Source organism: Populus alba, chromosome 6, assembly GCF_005239225.2.
Source record: "Populus alba chromosome 6, ASM523922v2, whole genome shotgun sequence".
Classification (NCBI taxonomy): domain Eukaryota; kingdom Viridiplantae; phylum Streptophyta; class Magnoliopsida; order Malpighiales; family Salicaceae; genus Populus; species Populus alba.
In genome coordinates, this window is record NC_133289.1 from 5,610,221 (window position 1) to 5,628,198 (window position 17,978).

Consider the following 17,978-nt stretch of genomic DNA (forward strand, 5'->3'; position numbering starts at 1 on the left):
TTTGTTTTGAAAAAAGTTGATATATTAAAAGGGCTAATAAAAAGGTAGCCGAATATATATAAGAAATATAACAGTTGTTAACCTTAGCATATATACACCTTTTATGGGACATTGGACAAATTAATTAATTAGCTATAGCTAGTTCTTCCTGCAAGTTATCTCGTTCTCCTAGTCATCTCTTGCTTATATAAGAAAAAAGCTCTTATTTGTAAACTCTCTTGCTCCTTGATTACACACACGAGTTGAGAGGTGCTTCGATTCTTTTTGGAATGAAATGTCTTCCTTTACAATCAAATGTATCGTTTGATTCGTTTTTCACTTGTAATCATTAATTAAAACTAGAAGCTTCATAATTAAGAACTAATTACTTGTAAATAAGAAAGGAACACATCTCGTCAAACCCCTCGAGTTTGGAAGGAAATGCTATACCTAAATCTTGACAAGAGGAAAAAGTTGAACCCTTTTGACATTAAATTCTTTCACCTACCAAAAACATAATTGTAAAATGACCTAAACACATAGATGACAATGTCAGCTACAATCTAGCGAGTATATACACAAGATAACAAACAAACGAGCGAACATACACACATGTTTCAAAATAAAATAAAAAAAAATGAAAATGAAGAATTTCGCCCCCCCTCGTCCGCGGTGGTAAAGCAGAATTGAAGAGCGTAAGGTCACATTCACTTGATCATGATAGCTACATAGAGTTAATGCTGCCAAAAGCCATCCTCTTCCCAGCCCAAAAACCCTAACTTTCTTATATTTTCACCTTATTCCCAATATTTTACTTCTTTCCTTTTCTCCCTTTCAAAGCTCCTAGCATTTCTTGCCTGATTTGAGCGCCACTAAAAATACTCGCCCTTTTTTGCCCTCAATTTTATTGGCTTTAACTTTCTTTTACTCTCTCTCTCTCTCTCTCTCTCTAAAGCATTACTTTCTATATATATGGGCCATAGAGTCTTACTGTCGTATACAATAGCCCAGTATCAAAGCAAAGAAGTTGTAAGAGAGAATCAAAAGCCTCTTGCTTTCTGCTTTGTGTTTCTTTGCAATTTGCAAGAGCTACAGCTAGCTAGCTCCTTCTCTTTTTATATCTTCTTTGTTCTTCCTCTTGTTTGTTGTGTTCCTTCTTCTTCTTCTTCTTCTTGACCTAAAGAGCTTATAATCTTTTGATTGTTAAAATCCTCGAGAAACATCATGTCAAGCTGCATCGATGCGGTGCCTAATGAGCAACTCTGCTACATCCCTTGCAACTTTTGCAGTATAGTTCTTGCGGTATATATCTCTGCATGATTTCTTCTTTAATGGGATCTGCTTTCTTTTTTCAGTTCTGATTTAGGCCAGTCCTTATGTACACACACAAGTATTGTTTTGTTCTGTTTCTTTCCTTGCATATCTCAGAAAGAAACATTTTTAGATCATGATAAAAGCTGGTCTATGTGACCAGGCTCGCTCTCGTGCTAATTTTTTAAACTAAAATCTTTTGATTTTTTTATTTCTGGGTTTCTTGATTTTGCAACAGTCAGGTCTCCATCGTTGGACTTTTCTTTTCTTCTTCTTTTGCAGTCAAAGAAGAGTCGGACCTGAAGGTCCTATAGGGCTGCTACAGACCAAAGAGAGACCGAGAGAGATAATTAATTGACGTCAAAAACCTGATGAAGACAACTCCTTTACCACTTGATTTTCTCTCTTTCTATCTCTATGGCTAATAACCTTTCCTTTACTAAAATTGATGCACCACAGTGCCGCACAATCCCAAGCTTTTTTTTGTTATAGCTAGCAAGAGAAACATGAAAATGGAGATCTCAGAATATAATAGCCACCCTTTTTTCTTTGAAACACCAGCCAACACAAAGCCTGCTTTGTCGAAGCCATCTTTCTATATCTCACATAGACCCAACCAGTTGAAGAAAATCTTCCTGCCCAGATCTCGATTATGGAGCTTCTGTCCACTTCACAAGAAGATGAAGAAACCCCTATAATTAGCACTTGTGCTTCTAGTGCTTTCTTTCCCTAAACCTTCCCCTTTTTTTTCCTCGGGAGAAATTTGCAAACCCTTAATTTTATGCAAAAGAACCCTATTAGAAATTATAGTCCAAAACTCGTTCGCTTGATCTTTCCTTGCTCTTTCCTCTCATATTTCATATATTTCATAGCATGGATCAAGAGAGAATTGAAGGAATTATCCCCTTATCTCAAACAACTCCTTATTATTAATTTTCAATGTACTTTTATGGATAGTTTTTTAAGTTTTGATGTGAAACTGTTATTAATCAATATTTTTCAAAAATAGAAAGGATGAGATTTGTTTTAGTAACCATAACATTCTATGGAGATCAGTAGAGTAATAGTGGTGTTGTGTTGCAGGTGAGTGTTCCATGCAGCAGCTTGTTTGACATCGTGACGTCCGATTGGGCACTGCAACCAATATATGGTCGTGAATATGGCAGCTGCTTTCAGTCACTGTCATGGCAAGATCAAGTTCAGTGATATATAAGTAATAAACTATATATTTTAGCTTATTTTTAGGGGGCTGCTGCTTGCTATATAGCCTCTAAAATCTAGGGTTTCGGGGTCCTTTTGCTCCTTTTAAGGGAATCAAAACCGCCCTCAGAATCTGATTTTAACAGAAACGATGGAGTTTTCAAAGCATTTCTGATTTATCTGTTGGACTATTTTCATAAAACTGTAGAATATAACCTAGCAGCCGCCATAACCGATCCTATTTTTCTTGCTTTTTGAGGCTACATTAGCTGATTTTTGCGGCCACAACAGTTGCATTAGGCTCTATAGATCACTAGGGTTTTTCCTTTCCCTACTTTCTTGTGCTCCCTACTAAAAATTTACATGCTAAAACTTTGATTTGATTAGACATTAGTTGTTACGGTTCTTGAGTCAACGATACCTTTTTTTATTTTTTTGTCTATATTGGCATCTGTTAGAGCCCTTTATCCAAGGTCTGCCAATTTGGGTTTATTCGCTTGGTTTTTCATGTACCAAAAAAATTAATAAATAAAGGGACAATTCTAACTGGTTGTCTGAATTCATAATTATTTGATTGATGCTTAATTACTTTTACTAATTAGCAAACTAAATAGTATATTTTTTCTTTTTTTTGTTGCGGGCAGGCATCGAACTCCAACTTCACGATTACAGAATGACCTGGGATCCTCGCTCCAAATGCAACAAAAGATCTCATTGAGAACCCCAGCTGCCAACATTGTCACTCAAGAAAGGGTTGTTAATCGCCGTAAGATATAGAGATTTCCACTTTTCTTGGATGATTGCTTAATTTATGTTCATTTTCATACTCTTTTTTTTTTTTTTTTTTGGGGGGGGTTGGTGATGATTTCATTTGTCTGACTTTCTTAAATATAGTCATAAAGGATATATATTACTAATTTTTGTATTGATCCATGTTTGTGCTGTTATTTTCCATTTTCAGCTCCCGAGAAGAGGCAGCGAGTACCTTCTGCATATAATCAGTTCATAAAGTACTGTAAAATTATTCAGTCTCTCTCTTCCTTGAATTTTTCCTTATCTTTCGCTTGGTGACACCCTGTTTATTGAATGTTCTTAGTTTATGTATCATTTATTAAAAAATAAAATGTGCTTTGTAGAGAGGAAATTCAGAGGATCAAGGCCAATTAATCCTGAATATCAGTCAAGAGAAGCTTTCAGCACAGCTCGAAAAATGTAAGTGGACTATCAAACATCATTGCAAAGCTGATCAGAAAAATTTTGCGAAACTATATTATATTGTATTAATTTCCTTTTCTTTTGGGGTATTGACACTTGTATCATTTGTTTGACCAGTGGGCGACACTTCCTCATATTCATTTTGGATTGATGTTGGGACTAACAAACCAAACTAAAGGTGGATGATGTAAGTTATGTTGAGAGACTTTATAATTAACCAAGAATAAATGCAGTTACATTTGTTAATCTCTCTCTCTCTCGTCTCTCTTATCGTATATAATATATATATATATATAGTATATATACATATATGTATGTATTGTATGTATTCTGTGGAAACCAAATTCCCGTTTCCCCTCTCTCATAGTCTCTCGCATTTCTTCAAAGTACTGCTCATGATTTAGAACGTGATTTGTAGTGGTTTGAAAATGACATTGGAAGTAAAGGAAAATTCTTCATGAATTCGCATTGTTTATCAGTTAATCTTTTTTGATTAACACTGTTTCTTTTCCGAAAAAAGCCACTCAGATCCTTAATTAAAACTGGATTTTGAAAGTTGTGTTTTGCATTTCTTCCTTTTTTTTCTATGAAAATCGTATTTTACATGTTCCTGTATTGGTGCATGAAGATTTTTTAATCGATCTAGTTATAGATGATGACTTTGACTCATGAGTTTTTCTACATAAAATTACTCCAGCCAATATAAAGGTATGTTAATTTTGAGCTATCGAGCTTGATGCTTCTTGTTAACTAATTTGGTTTATTAGCAACTCTACCTTAAGTTCCCACTTTCTGCAGCTTAACCCTTATGATCAGAATGATCATAACAAATTGATGGTGGAGCACAAATATCAACATCATCTATTAAAAATATGAGAACAGAATTATATCACTAATTTGTGAAATTTTCTTGTAACATGGTTAACCACTTGAGTTGCTTCATTTTCCAGTTTTAACTTCTGATTGGTTTCCTGCAGCCTGCTGCGTATTAATGTGTCTCTGTTTGTCTCTTTTGTTCTGGCTATATTGAAAATAATTTGGTGTTCTGTTGTTTGTTGTCGCAATTGTAGGACTAGGGGATATGGGGGTATGAGTGCTGTTCTTAATATTATCTTTACTTTTGGCACTTTTGCACTTGAGACTTTGCAACGAGGGAGGGCAGTGGAGACAGCTATCTAATCCAAGGTCTGCACTGCCTGAGAACATTGATCAGTGGGATTGATTTTTTCAAAACCAGAAATGAAACTTCTTCTTTGAAGTGATTGAAGAATCCTTGACATTCACGTGTTTAATAGGATGATATATTAGTTGTAGTATATATATATATGATCCATGTTGTCTCCAATATTTGTATTTTGTGACCAACTGTTTATGCTATTGTTTACTTCACTTGATGTAAGAACTTTATGGAAGCTATTTTCATTTCGTCAATATCTATATGATCCTCCATCTCTTCTTTGGTTAATTGTGAGTAATGGTGGTTTTAAGCTATATATAATCTGATAATGATGGACTAACTTAAGAGATTCTGCTGATTTTTTTAAATAATTTTTTTAAAAAATTAAAACAAGTGTGAAACATCATCTCCCTCAAAGCTAGAGTGATCATCATTGATTAGGGCATAAAACTAGCTTACTTACGCTTCATAGTTATATATATATAGTCATTTGGTTTGGTCGTGTAATTAATTATAGCTAGCTGGACGGAAGAATTTTTCAAAAATGAACTTGCCGGACTAAGACTTGAGCATTCTTAATATAACCCTAGGGCACTCCTGATTTTTTTTTTTTTTTGAAAAAGTTAATAAAAACAATCAACACTGGGATAGTTTCGGAATTGCGCTTTCTAATTATTTATAAGTTGAATTTTGATCTCCTCATTTTATTAAGGATGAATAATATTCATATATGTTTGTGAAATCAATTCAATGGCTTGAGATTTTTTATAGATTTAAAAAGTTTTCCACTTATCCACTAGCTTATAGGAATGATCAAACTTATCAATTGAAATTTAAACCTAAGAGGGGTTTAGTTATTTCAACCAACCAAGAGACAAGAGTTGTGAATTATTTGATACCAACATGATATATATAGTATATATATATATATATTATAAGGTATATATATATATATGTTAACTTGAATTAACTAAAGAGGAATCCAATTCATTTAATTATAAAATTCGTTATTCTTAAACTTAACAATTCGAAAAATAATAATTTTTGTTCAGATTGATGGTTGAATCTTCTTTCCATTCAAAAACTTATAATAGATAGTCTATTCTTCACTTTATTTCCCATGTCCTTTTTTTTTTCTTGGTCAAAACAAAATAAAGACAGAAATGAGTGATGGATATCTCTTTTCATCTTTCGAGTATTTCCATCCATCTATGAAATAAGATGATGAGTTCTGGCCATTATTCCTCACATGTTCGATTTGCTCTCACAATTCCTCACCTCCCATTAGCATCTCGAGTTTTAAACTCTCCTTTATCATAGAAAAGAAAAAAAAAAAAAAAGATGGCGAGTGCCCTACTATATATGTTTCACTAAGCTTATCCGCTGGATTCCTCCCCTCTTTTACAATTTTATCGGTTAAAAATTCACATTTTTAACGTATAATCAAACAAATTATTGTTTGAATGTACGTACGTACCAAAAAAAGATGCATATGGTGTGATGTTGTGGTCCTTCGCTTTAGAGAAAGCTCTCTTGAGGTAAATATGCACTATCTATTGGCCTAGATTTTCTCATGGATCTATGTTTTGCTATTACTAGCTATATAAATATAATGAAATATCCTTTGAATTGATAGATCAAAGCGTCAGAACTTTTGCTACTTAACTTGTTTGCATATTTCATATGAAGGAGTTACCAAATTAATGACAAGAATAGAAAAACCTCATCCCTTGGGACACGAAGCTTATACGGTCCCAAAAGAGATATGACAAAAGCTTAATGTCTGGCAACCAGGAAAGAAATTAATTCATTTTACGAAAAGAACTTTGTTAATACGTGTAGTTCATGCAACTAGTCTCCAGCATCAATAAGGTAAAAAGAAAAAACATCTTTTTTATGAAAACATTCAGGTGCTGTCTGAGGTGATAATACCCTTTATGTTATTCTATGATTGGAGTAATCATCTCGAATTTGAATCTAGTGGATATATAAGAAAGAGATTTTTCATGAATGTATATATTAATGATCTGTTTGAAATCCAGTCGAGAAAAATGTGTAATAGTGGCTCTGTATACCAACCTCCATTTCTGCTTATTAATTAATATCTTCAAAATGATTAAATATATGGAAAAAGCCGTTTTTATTTTCTCTTTTCAAAAGTAGATATCTATAAGTAAAAGAGTTTGTCTGTCCACCACTGTATATCATTGTCCATGACCTCTTTTGAAAATGAAATTCCTGGACCACCATTTTAGCTCCTGCGATGGCATTCCATAGATCTCTACACCCAGATCATAATCCTCCATAAAAGCACTAAAGATAGAGCAAACACTTTTTCCAGCTGCTTCAACGCTTTTATTTCTTGAACTCTCGACTAAAGTGGCTATACAGTCAAAGTTTTCTGTCCCTTTCACAGGATCGCATGTGGAAAAATGAAATTTAGAAAAGAAAAAACAAAGGGTACGTATCTTCAAACAAACGGTACGGATTTCGGAACCTAAATTTTATATTATATCAAGGAAATGAAGAGAAATTTAGATATTGCTTAAATCTCCCATTTATTAATCGCTATATGGTTGAAGTCATTGTTAATTGCACTCAAAATCTTAGGATTTTGTGGGGGTATGGGCTAAAAAAAATGGAAGTAAAAAATATGGATTTAATGGTTTGGTGTACATGGTCATGGTGGCAAATGGAGGGGTTAGTGTTGACGATGGCAGCAGCAGCAGCAGCAGCAGCATGATGATGGTATTTTAGATATTCTTTTCATCCCTTTGAACCTGGATTTAATAAATGCACACTTACTGGAAATTAAATATTCAAAGTTGCCGCTCCTGTAGAGTTGTATTCGAAATTAAATGAAAATGTTTTCCCTTGCTGTTGAATATTTTCAATAAAAATTAAAGAAAAATTCTTTTTCAATCAAATGAAGATCGAAAATGACTAATATTCGGTTAAATTGATAGTATCCATTGATTGAATTTGATTTGATTGATATCGATTGAATAATCAAACTGTCAGCTTTTACGTTGACCCTTGTTAATCGAATTTTTAAATAAATTATTCATATTAATTTACATGTTAATTAAGAACATTGATTTCTTATAACATCTTATCATGTTTGAATCCCGAAGATAGCCTATAAAGATATGTCATTAAGAGGATAATTAGAAGAACAGTCTCAGTGAAATTAGTTAGATAATTCGTGTGTGATCTTGCAAATTAAACCTAAGGGAAACAAAAAAAGAAAAAGTGAAAACAGTTAAAGAGAAGGGAGATATGTAAATATTGAGAAATATTGATTGTCCTCGAGATCTGCAAGTGGATTGTGGTAGATTACAAGCTGGCAAATATTGTGGTCTTGTTCCTCCTTGTTGTTTATTTTACAGAAGAGAGGGACAAAATACCAAATAATACACAGATTATTGGTGCATGGTGACTTTAAGCTACTACAGTACACAGCAGCTGCAGCTGCTGCTGCTGCAACTCTGCAATATGCAACCCCATTTCTGACATTAGAATCTGAAACGTCAAATTCATGTCTGCCTCACGCATTAATTTCATTTCAATGTCATTTCACCTCTGACCTCTTCCACACCCAGACACGCCCCCTTCCCTCCCGCACACAACTCACTCAGTTACTTTTTTAGGGTTTGTTTTGGACTTTGCACTCTGTGTTTCTTGCTGTCTTCTAGTGGTAATATATCCAGCTTCTACTATTCCTATTCCGATACCTTAATAATTGTGGCATCCCATGCATTCGTTTCTTTCCTTCTTTCTTTGTTTTTCTTTTTCTTTCTTACAACAGTTGGAACGCAACCCGAAATCCACAGATGGAAGATCTAATTCCATGCGTTTATTAACAACTTTTGGAATCTTCAGTCCCACAACCCTTTTCTTTTCTTATCTTTCTCTTTTTTCCAATTTTACTATCATGAGAGCTCCTATTAATTAGAAAAAAAGGAAGATGATTACACATAATTTTGTTAAGAGGAAGGAAAACAAAAATGAAGCAGTAAAAGCAGAAGAAAAGCGACCATGAAGACGTGAAGATGGAACCCAGAGGGACAGGATGAATAATGATGATAATTATAAGATAGCTGAAAAGGGATAAGTTCTTCCTGCAATCAAGATGAGAGGAACATGTGATTCCCATGGCATCGTGTTCTCACGTTGAAATTAGACCAATAGCTTTCTGTATACAAATTCTTCAATTCTGTGATAAGAATGTATGCCATGCCACCTCCTGCTGGCATCATCAAAATCGATTCACGACAATGAAACATCTGGGCCAGTGGTGACCCACCTTTGTCTGCCCCATCTGGGCCTGTTTGATAGGCCGATGGCCCTGTCATCTATGGGCTATCAAATGATGGCCCATGATGAATCAGAAATGAGAGAGAACCACCTGAATGATTAACCTTCACATTTACCCTAGCTACAACTTTAAAAAAAATTGTTATGCATTGTTTATCCTTTTTATTATTATTATGAACGACATTATTCAATGAAATTTTTTTTTATTATCAAACCTTTTTTCTTTGCTATTTCATTCTCAAAAGTTATGTTAACACCGTTTTTATTTGTTTTTTCTTATATTATATCTCGTTTTTTATTTTAATAATCTTAAATTTTATTTTGTTTAAGTTTTATTGTTTAGATATCAAATGAGAAAATCATTGAAAAATAAATAAAGGATTGGTCAGCATGATCTGCCCACAAAAAAATTAATCTGTCTTAATAGATTTGTTTTAGAGAGCAGAATTCAATGAAAAAATCATTATTTTTTTTTATTAAAAAATGCATCTTGGGGTTGTAATTGATTTTTATTTAAAAAATTATATTTCTAAAAAAAATTAGTTAAAAAAAAATACATGAATAAGAAAATCAAGTTTTGGGTGAAGAAATGCATTTATTCCCTCAATTCAGATCTTTAGTTATTTTGATTGCCGTTATTTTTTTTATTTAAAAAACATATAACTAATAAAAAGATCTGTTTTTATCAAAAAATATATACACACAAATATATGAATGAGAAAAATAAAATTTTCCTCCGAAACTTAATTTGCTGTCTTTCTCACTAATATCTATTTTATTGTCACAGATAAAATTAGATTTCAAGAGAACATAATAATTCAACACTGTTACTTTGGCAAATTTTATAAAAATGATGAACACCTAAAAAATGGCATTTCTCCTAAAAAAAATACCCAAAATTGTCATTGTCTTATTAATAGCAGATGAGATCTTTGCCAATAGTTAGTCGTCTTCTCTGATCCAAAGTTGAACTTCAGACCGGAAGATGCATTGTCTTATATATATAGGGTCGTTGCTTGTTGAAGGAAAAGAAAAAACAAGTGCATGACCAGACGGTCCAGACCTCTTAGAGCCGAAACTATATGGACTTGAAGATACATCTTTTGGTGGTGGCACAACAGTGGCTAAGGTTGACGGCTTGATGGTTGGTGTTGGAGGCTCAGAGAGTATGCCAGGCGATGCAGAAACGAGGAAAGTAAATCCAGAACTCTTATTGGAAGATAACGCCCACCTTTGATCGGGCTTGTCAATGGTGATAGAAGGTAAAGCTGGTTTGTTCCCTGAAGAGTGAGTAGGAGGCTTGTTCTGAAAGCTTGGAACATCCTAGGCAGCAGCATTTGGAACAGCTTTCATGTCTGAAGCTGAAGTGTTACTCTTTGCAGCATCATTAGCTTGAATAGAAGCTCCTCGAGGAGCGAAGTTAAAGAGAACATTCCCTCTATCTACAGTCCCCTGAACTGAATTCGTTTTGCCAGCTTGATCTGATTTACCTGAAGAGTCAAGGCCTCCCAAATTGGCCAAGCTATTATTCTTGTTAAAGTGCAGTTTTTTCCAGGAGGTGGCTATCCTAAACTCGGCAGATTTCTCTTTTGGAGTTGGCAGATTGCTGTCAAGGTGTTCTAATATTTTCTGAGCTACCTGCCTGGAATATGGAGGAACAGCTGGAACACCGACTTCAGAGCTTTTTACTATCTGCTAACAGAAATTCTGAAGGGCCACTTGTTCCTCCTGTTTCAATATTCTTCCTTTCACCAGAAAATAATCCTTCAAAAGCTTTCAAGTTTTCCACCTGAGGACTGTCTAAAGTTGAATGATAACTAGCAGATCCTCTAGAAGGATATTCTGCAACAAAGTTACGCTGTATCATAGTCCTTTGAATGGGTCCAACAGATCCATGTCCATCATACACTGTTTTGCCCCTTGAATTCACCTGCATGCTCAAAGATTGAAGTGAAGAACAATACCAGAAAGTTTATTGATAAAGATGCTAGTTCTACAACGACAGCAGCAACACAGAGTCCCTCAAAGAAAATTTCTATGACAGGGAAAAAAAATTCACCTTAGGCCCAGATATTAGTTCATTTTCATGCAGCCAATGCATCTAAAATTCCACTGGAGTGTTAAGTCTCAACCAAGGCAAAACAAAATTGTTAAGTGCAATATTTTTTTTAGCTTAAAAACATATTCCCCCGCCCCCTTGCAAGTTCACCAATATGCCAAAAAAATTAATTTTTCTTGTCCAAGAAAACAAACGAACATGATGACATCCAATTGAAACAAATCACAGAGTGTTTCTACACAAATACACAAACCTGCACACGTGGAAAATTTACCTGTCCATAAATTTTATTTTTTCTTGTCCAAGATAACAGATTAACATGATGGCATCCTGTTGAAATAAATCACATCCACAAGACAGAAATACATGATGATGACTACGAATATGAAATTACCTGTCCATAACGGGAGTTTGAGACTGCTGAAAGGGAGATGATGTCATGTTCACATGCCTATCATTATCACCTTGTAAATGAAGCAACTGATGATGTGTAGAAGAGAAAACAGTCATTTACATGTGATTAAACACGTCCAAAAAAAACACCATTGGCATAAGAAAACTCGGTTCCACATACCTGGGACATAGACTTTGAATAACTAGTTCTAGAATAAGGAGTTCAGGGGAAAATGTGAGGCCCAAATCTCTCTCTTTGACTTTGTGGAGTCATAAACCCACGCTGATACTGTACCGTGGCACCTGGCCAGCATGTGGATGACTTGGGTGAAGGAGATGGCGAAGATGGCTTTAATGCAGTCAGATTGCCCCTTCATCTTTTGTATTTAAACTCTTAGAGCCAAAGCCTGCTTCTGATATTCGGTTTACCATAAGCCCTTGCAAGATCAATTGGTGAGGCTCCAACATCATCTGGCAGCTGTGAGACTACAAACAAATACCAGAATCATACATATAAGAAAATGAAAACACAATACGCATCCAATTTTGTGCACTTCCCTTGTGCATGTATAAAAGTAAACCATTTTAGCAATATGAAAGAAAAAGTAAATATAGAAGTGCATACATTTATGCATGTATGCATGTGTGAATAGAACTTAGATTCCTGGCTTTCTTTTTTTCGCGATTTCCTCACAAACCTTTCCAATTGGTCCAATGAAAGAAAAAGGAAACTTCTTCCTTGGAGGATGTGAGTGGACAGCCATGCCACTGTCGAAAATAGTGTCAAGGACTGATGTCCTATCCCCCACCCATAAGCAGGTGCAAAAACAATTTCTAAAGTCAGAGTTTGGTCATGTTATTTACTTTAAGGCTCAATTCGAACAGGATGCTGGAAAGATAGATTGTAGTGTGTGCGTGTGCGTGCATGTAGATGTATATTAAGACTAAGTTCTAAAGGCAACCAAATAATGTATACGCTATCTCAAGAATGATCTTTTGCACGTATCTTACCTGATATATGAAAATTCAGTGATTGATGCATGAAAAAGTATATGAATTGAGTGAAGCATGTGCCTTGCACAGCTAATATACATAGTATGCAATTTATAAACTCAAGCTGCATTGAAAATGCAAGTTGATTGTGGAGATTTGTTCTACTCGCGGTTGACTTTCTTTAATTTTCATCTCTTTTTATTTTTTATTTTTTGAGGTTCCCCAAATAGCGGTGTTCAAATGTTCCTGCTTTTCTTCAGTTGACTTTCTTGAATATTCAATGGCAGTAGCGGGCCTTCCCAACATCTCTAGCAATCACCCTTAAGTGTTCCTTTTCTTGCTCCACATTTGGAAAATCAACAACCCTTGAATGAAGTATCTCCATCAAATGATTAATTTCATCCCTGCATAATGATAGAGAAAACTTGGAAATTTTCATATTTAGATTATCACAACCAGGGTACATGTCAGTTCAGTAGCGTTGGTGGAGCAAAAGTGTTCCAGAAAGTCCATGTTTGATCACAAAATGACCATTACCTAGAATATTTTCTGTCCTTCACTAGTTGTTCGATTTCAGAAAGCCCATTATGATCAGACATGCCCACCTTTTGATGTTGTTCATGGCCCTCAAAGTCAGATCCACTCTTGGATACTTCTGCCACTCCGCTAGTACCAGCTGCATCAGTTGATCTAGATGCCACATGCTGCAAGAAATAATTCCCAACGGCGAGTCTATATTATTCACAGAAAAGCCACAAGCTATACAACCCAAACAAAAGCTTATGTTACACTACACTGTTGTACAACCAGTCCATGAATACATCAATATTCAATCATAATATTCTCCCCGTAAATGGTTACAAAAATACATCACAAATGGAGAATAAACACTTGAAATTCATATTCTAAAATCCGAATCAATCCCCGTTTAAAAGGAGCGAAAGAACAAGATAGCAAACATATATTGCTATCCCTGATAAGCTGTTAGAAGAATACATTACTCTCCAAAACACAAACGAAACTGAAAAAAAGTAGCATGAGAAAGCATGACATGAAGGGGAAAAAAAACTGGAAACGAGGTTTGCTGTTTACAAACTCAACATGCGAGTGAATTGCATCAAGAACATCACGCGTCTTTCTGCATCTATAGAAATTCAAAAGCACTTAAGAACTTACAAGCTAATTAGAACGAAACGTAATGATTCCAGCAAAAGGGAGTTAAAGCAAGCATGTTTTTCAAATATATCGAACAACTAGACTGAGTTTGGAACAAGTCAAACAGCACACTTAATTTAGAGCCCAACATTCCTTAATTCAACTGTTTTGATTAAGAGTTTGAACTTTTTGCTCATGAACATTAACTTTGCTTTACCTCCAGCTCCTCGATCGTCCAGCATCGGTTTCGGCTCCGACGACGTCGTTTGTGGTTTCCATTTGGTTTCGTTCCTCTCTTTCTGCGTGGGCTGGTAGTAGTGGAAGTAGGAATTGACTTAAGTACAGAGAGAGTCTGGTCTTACACTTCGGTGTGTGTGTGTTTTACTGACAAGAAAGGAAGCCACGCTTTGTTTCTTGCTGTGTTTTGTTTTTATGCCTTTTTTGAGCAGCCTCCAATTATTACATATGTTTCAATTAAGTGTTATAAGTTTCAAATGTCCCTCTTCATGAATTATTAGCATTGTCTTAGATTATGTGTCTTTGATTTATGTTAACGAGAGGTCATTGAAGAACAAAGAGTCATTATTGGAGTATAATAATACAGGAATTTTAAAAAATGTAGTTTAATTGGTCAAGTTCTAGATTTGTTTTCTAGAAATCATCAGTTCAAGTCTCATAAATTTTAAAATCACTAGAAGCTTACATGGATATTAATTTCAGTATCGGTGGGATTAGAGGTGCATACAAGCTGACTCGAATATTCATGTTAATTAAAAAAAAAAAGGGTTTTTTATGGGTTTTTTGGTTGCTTTTATGTGCTTTGAATAGTAGAAGTAGAGATTTGAGAGTCATCATACAAAAGATGGGTTTGTGCGAGGAGTAAGTTGACAGGAGCTTGTGAGAGAGGAATTGAGTTTGCTGGTCATGAGTTGGGCTATGATTCTAATAGCAAGCCCAAATATAATCTAAATGGGCTAGAATCTGTTGGTCATGAGTTGGGCTATGATTCTACTAACAAGTCCCAAATATAATCTAAATGTGCTAGATTCCTTTGGTAATAAAATCTTTTAAATTTTAAATTTTAAATTTTTTTTAGTTAAAAATTATTTTTATATATATTTTTAGATTTTTTAATATATTAATCTTAAAAATAATTTTTCAAAAATAAAAAATATTATTTTAATATATTTCTAAATAAAAAACGCTTTAAACTACAAATAATTATAATTCCAAAACATATACAGAAACTTAAACATATTAGATTTGAGATTCAAAGCATGAAAGGATGGAAAGGATATGAACAGCTATTTGCTTCTCGCTAAACTCTTTCGAACTCTTATAAAACAAAAATAGAAAAACAAGTTTACTTAACTTTGCGACTTGTAATCAAGTTTAATTGGACATGCTGCTTGAAGTTAGTCATGCATGACGATGACAAACACACACACACTATATATAAATATATTGAAAGGCACTTGTTACATGCATATTAACATTAAAATTGGCGAACCTCAAATATATTATTGGGTAGTATCAATTTTTACCACAACTATTTTTTTAGAAGAATTTAGATTTTTCAATTAGATCATTCTATTAAAATTCTTTAACAAAAAAATATTAAGTTTCATTAAAAGCAATGTATTTTTTTACATGTTAAAATATAATTTAGATGGAAGGCAAAAAATGAAACTTTATAAATAATCGGGGCATTTTTTAAGATAGCTCCAATAAAATGATCCATAATGGGTATCGTTATTTACAAATTATGAGGGAGGGAGGGAGGGAGGTTATAATTTGAAGTCGATCCATGCCATCTTTGTCCGGAAATCTTTGGTAAAATGCTACAAGAAATTAAATAAGAAGCAAATCACAGGAATCCCCTAAAGAACCCTCGTCCAACAAATGTCCGATAGAGGTCCCATTTTAAAGATAATTGCTTCACTTTTACAAGTCCCTTTCTATGGGTTTGCCCTTTTCTTGTATTTCTCCTTGTCATTATTAATATATAGAGCATGTAAAAGCGATAGATTAACTAAAGAAGGTTGCTAGTCTTTGTCATATGTATCTATAGATGTCAACTTTCCCCGCATGTGGTTAGATAAAAAGCCCTTTTAATTTTATTTATTTATTTATTTATTGAATATGGGAAACATTGTGATCATCATCTTGGATGCTGAGGGTCACATGTCCATCAAGAAGGTCAAGTCAATATCTATCATGGAGTATAGCTAAATAATTGTTGCCATCGATTACCGCAGATAATTTTGAAGCGTGGCCAAGCGTCATGCCCACGAAGTAAGACACCGGCGCACGGCCTACAAGGCTAGGCTGATAAATACAGGTTTTTATTTTTTTTTTCTTCGGTTAATGAGGTTAATGAGACAGACAACATGTATATTTTAAAAAATAGATGATGTGTTAACGGGAAATCCTTAAATTTTAGTCATTGAGGTCGTTGGAAAAATAATTTTTTTATTTAAAACAAAAATCTATCTTCAACTCAATACAATAATAAAACATTTTAAGAAACAATTCATGATCTCTAAAAACATAAAAAACTATTTTAAAACTCAAAATCAACTTTCAATAAAAAAATTTCTCGAGTTTAAATATATTTTTAAGTATTTTCATGATAAAGAAAAAAAACATCTTTAATTTGAACTTATCTCATCATATGAAACCATCTGATACAAAAAAAATCAATTGTTTTAGTGGCTAAAATCGTCATAATGACATCTTTTTATCTCTCTTTCTACACTGGAATATAGTGAGCACCTCTTTCTCTACCCACAAAGAGAACTAAAAAGTAAAGAAAATAAAGTTTGGTATTTAAATTAAATTATCTAAAATTAAAAAGGACTAGCCACCTACCTAATAAATAAAAAGATAGAGGACTAACATGAGCTTTTCAAATAAATTTTAAAGCTGCTATTTATTCTATCTATTTTTTTCATTTCAGGCTTTTATCTTTTAATTCAATATTACCTAAAAAAAAAATGCAATTGGGTGCTAATTTTAGGTTTAATTATTTTGGTGCTACTTTGAGCTTAATTGTGCAAAATAAAAGTTTAATAACTATATAAATTTTTTTTAAAAAAATTCATTATTCCAAGTTATATTGATACGTCAGAGAGTAAAGGCGCTACAATAACACTAGCGACCCTTTTAGTTTCTTTTAATGTCATAGCCATTACTATTCTTCCTTTTTGTCTCCATCATCATTGAGTTTGAACATAAATTTTCCTTTTTTGTCTCCATCATTGAGTTTGAACATAAATTTTGAATAGGCAAAAAGCATTCACATTATTCAAGCGATAACATCATCTTCATATATTTTTTTTGAATGATACATCAACTCATGATTTATCAATTATTGTCCTTTAAACCTCTATTATTTAAAATAATATTATTATGAAAACTATCATTATGCTTTTTATGATATTTCTTTTCTATTAAGAGCATTTACTCCTCATTGGTTGTTACATAAAAGTAGCAAATCATTGAAGTTTGACCTGAAGTTTGATTCACAACACATAATTATTCACTCATAATGTTTTAAGGATTGCAAGCATATGATATTTTTAACCTAGATTCATTTATTAACCAATCCAAGGTGTTTATTGACTGCCATCACTTTGATAAAAGGTTTATAATAACAATAAAAGTGGTGTTGATATATATCAAACTTATAGAGATTAAAATTATCATGGGTTTGAGGAGGTGTGTTTATTTAGGAAATAAATAAGGTAAATATTATTGATTGTTTTCTAATAAAAAAAAAAATCAAAGAATTAAACAACTTAATACAGTCATAGAATTATTTAATAAGTGTTTTTGTATAAATTATTATATTAAATTTTTCTTGCTTGTTTAGTTATATAAACTCTATATAAATGAAGTATATATAATCTATCAAATTATCAATAACATTTTCTTGCTTTAAATTTTCACAAGCACAATGGTGGGTTGCTGATAATCCACCTGTCAACATAAAGCAACAGAACAAAGAGAAGAGAGCTAAGGAAGGAATAAATAATTGCAGATAATAATACAAGTAGCGACAAAAGTCAAAGAGGGGAGGAGGCGATCAATATCTACAGCACTGAACATCTCTTAACATCTGAGGACAGAATCAAGTTCCGCATGCTCTAATCAATAGAGGACCAAAGTCACACCGAA

The 17,978-nt window shown here is 33.5% G+C and overlaps 1 long non-coding RNA gene and 1 pseudogene across 1 annotated transcript; one reads left to right on the forward strand and one right to left on the reverse strand.

The window, feature by feature from the left end:
• The first annotated feature begins 3,133 nt into the window (after positions 1-3,133).
• On the forward strand, positions 3,134-3,673 carry LOC118032567 (uncharacterized). The gene is made up of 3 exons (XR_004684673.2): positions 3,134-3,256; positions 3,452-3,500; positions 3,627-3,673. It is a non-coding gene; the product is annotated as an uncharacterized lncRNA (long non-coding RNA).
• Positions 3,674-9,940: 6,267 nt separating this feature from the next.
• On the reverse strand, positions 9,941-14,078 carry LOC118032566 (uncharacterized; annotated as a pseudogene).
• Between the last annotated feature and the right edge of the window lie 3,900 nt (positions 14,079-17,978).